Raw genomic sequence first — 4,904 nt, 5'->3', positions numbered from 1 at the left:
CATGTGTACGTTCAGAAGTAGTTTTAGTTGTCAACAGAGAACTCTGATTGGACAGATAGTTTTGCTAGCTGTCTGGATTTACCCTGCATAGTCTGAGACCAGAACCATAGTCCTCGAATTGGACAGATAGTCTAGCTAGCTGTCTGGATTTACCCTGCAGAGCCTGAGGACCAGGTAACCATAGTCCTCAGTTAGACAGATAGTCTAGCTAGCTGTCTGGATTTACCCTGCAGAGATCTGAGACCAGGTAACCATAGTCCTCAGATTGGACAGATAGTCTAGCTAGCTGTCTGGATTTACCCTGCAGAGATCTGAGGACCAGGTAACCATAGTCCTCAGATTGGACAGATAGTCTAGCTGCTGTCTGGATTTACCCTGCAGAGATCTGAGGACCAGTGTACCATAGTCCTCAATTGGACAGATAGTCTAGCTAGCTGTCTGGATTTACCCTGCAAGATCTGAGGACCAGGTAACCATAGTCCTCAGATTGGACAGATAGTCTAGCTAGCTGTCTGGATTCACCCTGCAGAGATCTGAGGACCAGGTAACCATAGTCTGCAGAAATCAGCTGGAAGTTAAATTCTGATCACAGAAGGTTTGTATCATGTGGACACACCAACAGTTTTGTTGTCATTACGTAGAATTCCGCATGGGGGAGACAGAAACTACACACTATAGCTTTAAACCGCTTTGAGTAGTACCGTATTTTTTGCACTATAGGGTGCCCTAGATTAAAAGGCGCACTGTCAATGAATGGTCTATTTTCGATCTTTTTTCATATATAGAGCGCACCGGACTATAACGCCCATTAAGCGGAAAAAAAACAGGTAAGTCAGTCAGTCAGTCAAACTTTATTAAACGCGTTCACAAGACCTCTCAACATTATCAAACGTTAATGAGCGTATTCACAATAAATACCAACCTTGTTCAGTTGTAACATGTAAAGTGAGAGAGTAAATGTCAGGAACATATTCTTTGTAAACCAAGCAGGCCTGCCTTGTTGCACCATCCACATTTTCTTCAAACCATGTTCAGCGTGTAGCTCGCTAGCTCAGAGTTGTTTTTTTTCCCGAAGCGAACAAAGTTTGAGAACGGCGACACACAGAGAGCGGGGGGGGGGCAACATACGCAGGATGTCAGGCAGTTATCCTGGAAAGGTACTTCCGCTGATCCAGACTGGCCCTAGTTTAATCCTTCAACAGTAAACATATATCTTTTATCCCAAAAACCGGCAGCTCTAACCTCAGAGGGTTATTAATGTCATGTAATTTGTGGTGGGAAATAATAAACATGAAACTTCTGACCCTTTAAATTAACAGAGATATATTCATTGACGTATTAACAGTGTGCAGAACAGCGTTGTGCTATAGAGACAGCCTTGGATCTCTGGTGTCCTGTCTCACTTTTAGTCTTTTTCAGTGAGTCTACTTAACAATGTGTCTTTGGAGTATTTCGTTGCAAATGAAAAAATAAAATCCCTACATGGAGAATTACAAATATTAGCCCTAATTATCTGCGCTGTGCTCTAATTTGTTTTACAAAAGTCAAATTCCCTGTGAGAAAAAGAATCCCTTTTAGGACACGATTAACCATTAAGCTCAAACATAAAAACATGCCCAGTCATTTTTTGTTGTTGCTAGTATGTAATAGTTTCATAACTTATTCTACAATCATGTATCAAACACATTCTCAAGCTTTGTGAACATTTAGAAGATTTAATGAAAAATGCAGCATGCAGCCTTTTAATAAATTTCAAAGGTTGAAATGATGCATGACTTACTTCAAAGTGATGACAGGGGTTGGAGTTTTCAGTGAAAACAGTGAGCCGATGCAGCGCTGGGGAGGGGGTGCTTGCAGAGGATCGGTGCAGGGGGCAACTGGGGACACGTGGAGCACCCGGAGAACAGGCGCGGCAGCGAGATAAGTGTGGAGAGAGTTTTTCGGGGGGTTAAGGAGTGCATAGCTGTCACTTGGAGCTGTCGCTTAACTGATTAGTGGCAAAATTAATGTAGTCCTTTCATCCAAACCTTTTAAAGTCGGCTCAGGGGATACCAAACCAACTAAAACTAATTTGATGAATAAAACGTAACGCGCTGTGAAGAGCTTAGAGAGCGCGGCCTTTATTGGAGGCTTTATCTCCGCACATTACGTTAAATAATACATAAAGCGCCCGTGAAAGCCACCCGGGAGTCCCAACAGTAAAAAGACGTTTGCAAATGAGAAAGACTCAACTGTCAAACATTTCCTCTTTCAGTCTTCATCTTCAACGCTCCCTCTCTCTTTTCTCCCTGTCCTCCTCTCTGTCTCTTCCAAAGGAAGTGTCTTCTTTTGTTTATCGAGTTCATCCTTCATCGTCTGCTTTTTGGCAGAAATTGATCTACAGTAAAGTTCATGTATATGATAAAATGAATCCTCCGTAATCCTGCTGTAACAGTACATCATCATCATCAATGCGAGAGAAAAGTACGAAGACTCTGGCTGGGGATTTTATTCAGCCGCTATAAGACAGAGAGCCCGTTCCACCTCGGAATCCCTTCAAAGATTACGGTTCCAATGGAATCGTTTCTTTATTGGAATCGTTTAAAAAATTTGCTTTTGAATCTGATCATCGGTTCAAATTTCAACATGCACAAGTTTTGGTTTCCGTAGCGACCAGTGGCTTGTTGTGTTGCAGCCATGGAGCTCAGGAAGCAGTGCTCTAAAGTGTGGTAAAACTGTAAATCTAATAAAACTGGGAAATAGGCCTGCATGATTAATCGTTATAAAGTTGCGATCTCGATTCACCCTGTTCACGATTTCATTTTTTAATAACTTTGATTTTTTTTTTTCTTCTGTGACTTTTAAACATAGACTTTATGAAATATGCTCCCTTCTCTCTCTATGTCTACAGGCTTGTGGTGATGCCCAATGTGCTCTAGGTCCAACAGAATCTGTTTGGTTCTGCCACTTAGTTTAGTTTAGTCATGGTTCATGTGTGCAGTGAACATTACTCTTCGTAAGAAACAAATCGTGGCAGAGAATCGTGATATCTAATAATTCTAGGATAAAAAAAATCGTGATTCACATTTTTCCCCAAATCTTATAGGCCTACTGTGAAAATAAAATATATCTCTTATCTGTGAAATTAAGCATGTGACCCGTTTCAACTCCACCCCTCAAAGAATCAGAACTAAGAATAAAGAACTGATCTCTCAGCAGATAAACCCACTAAAGAAACAGGCCACATGTCAAACTTTTCCTCCCTCCTCTCACACTAGTATCGAAGGTAAATAAAGGTACACAGTCACGTCTTCCCAAAATATCACAAATGTAATGTATCTAAAGGAAATTGTGTTTTATATGATCCAGCTGCTTATCCAGCTGTCATGGTAATGGGACTTGGTGAGGTGTGACTGCAGCCTGACAGATCCTCTGACCACTGGATGTCAGTGTGCAGCCTCGGTGGAGCCGGCTGAAGGCAGCACGCCACTCCACATTCCTGCATCAGGGCGATGTCGTCGGGGGTGATTGATGATGCATTGGGGCATTTCACTGTTGCTAAGCATTTTCCTTCTGTTTTGCTATAGCAACTCTGATGGAGGTATTGCACACATCCAGGGTTTTTCCTGCGTAGAGGAATTTTTAGCCCCCCCCCCCCAAAGAGGTTTTAGCAGTAAAACTTGACTACGAACGCTAATCTCAGTTTTATCATCCAGAGTCAGGCTGTACCGGACTCTCCCCGTGATTTTAGCAGTAGTATTTAAATCTTAGTTATATTTTTTTAACCAGTTTTGGTTATTTGCTTAAGCATAATTAACATTTTGTTTATCAAATTGTTAGAAATAACAGGAAAATGCATTATTTCTGTTAAATAAGGTAACACAGACTCATTGCCTTTACTCTACACGGACCAATCCTCCTTACCCTCCCACTCTTTTTAAGTACAACTAGGTCTGCTTTAGGAATTTAATAATTTAAAATAGCATCAAGGGCCGCAATTTACGATTATTTTCATTGTTGATTCATTTCTGGATTAATGTTCAGTTTACTAGAAGAAATTAGGACAAGTTCCCAAGTAACAAGCTGGAATCAGAGAATTTTTACTTTTCTTTCTTAAAAAATGACTCAAATCGATTAATCCATTATCTAATTAGCTAGCGCTCCCCCCCCCCCCCAATAATGCCAAGTGTTCAGGGAGTGTCTGTATTTTTCTTCCAGATAATTTATTTTTCATCCCACATTTCTCCAGGTGCACCCATGACCAAAAAGCCCAGTACATTCAGCCTAGGTAGGGAAAGATGGGCTTTAAGCGCCTTCTTTCCAAACTGTCTAGACAAAGTAATTACCCAGCACATGGTGTATTTTTGTATTCCTGTCTGAAGAAGTTGGGTGTGGAGGTTCTAAAGAAGCCCCACTAGAGTTTTGTTTCAGTAGCTGAAATAATCCCAGCGATGCACTCCTCTGTTTCTCATCTGATCAGATGTAGTTGTTTTCCTCTGAATAAGGCGTTAGAGGGAATGTTTAGCCCCCATCCTCAACTACGTAAAACACTTTTATTCATACCAATACAGTTATTTAATGTCTTCTTCACATTGTAAATTGTTATGCTGACCGAAGTGGTCATATTAGGATTTTATATACAGATCAATAAGGTGTAAAAACTGTAGTTTGAGTCAGTCTTTGCATTGTTTTTTTGCAGTCTTTTTGACCACACCCATACAAACCCAAGCAGCTTCACATCCAGACAGCAGAGGGCAGTCCGTACATGGTAGCTAGTTAAGATTTCATCAGCATAATGTACCTCATCAGAGGATAATTTAACCAGAGCCACGACCTAAGCAGCAGTTACCGTGAATGCTGAAAACTGAAGCAAGGAACACACACACACACACACACACACACACACACACACACACACACACACA

The 4,904-nt window shown here is 41.1% G+C and overlaps 1 protein-coding gene and 1 long non-coding RNA gene across 4 annotated transcripts in view; one reads left to right on the top strand and one right to left on the bottom strand.

The window, feature by feature from the left end:
* Positions 1-4,904, top strand: part of tprg1 (tumor protein p63 regulated 1) — a 19,122-nt gene that overhangs the window by 5,349 nt on the left and 8,869 nt on the right. The gene's annotated exons all lie outside the window — the stretch shown is intronic.
* LOC116696085 (uncharacterized) overlaps positions 1-4,904 on the bottom strand; it is a 25,572-nt gene that overhangs the window by 12,564 nt on the left and 8,104 nt on the right. The window lies entirely within an intron of this gene.

This window comes from Etheostoma spectabile, chromosome 9 (genome assembly GCF_008692095.1).
Source record: "Etheostoma spectabile isolate EspeVRDwgs_2016 chromosome 9, UIUC_Espe_1.0, whole genome shotgun sequence".
NCBI classification, from domain to species: Eukaryota; Metazoa; Chordata; class Actinopteri; order Perciformes; family Percidae; genus Etheostoma; species Etheostoma spectabile.
The sequence above is the reverse complement of the archived record's forward strand: the minus strand, read 5'-3'. Positions and strand labels throughout refer to the sequence as shown.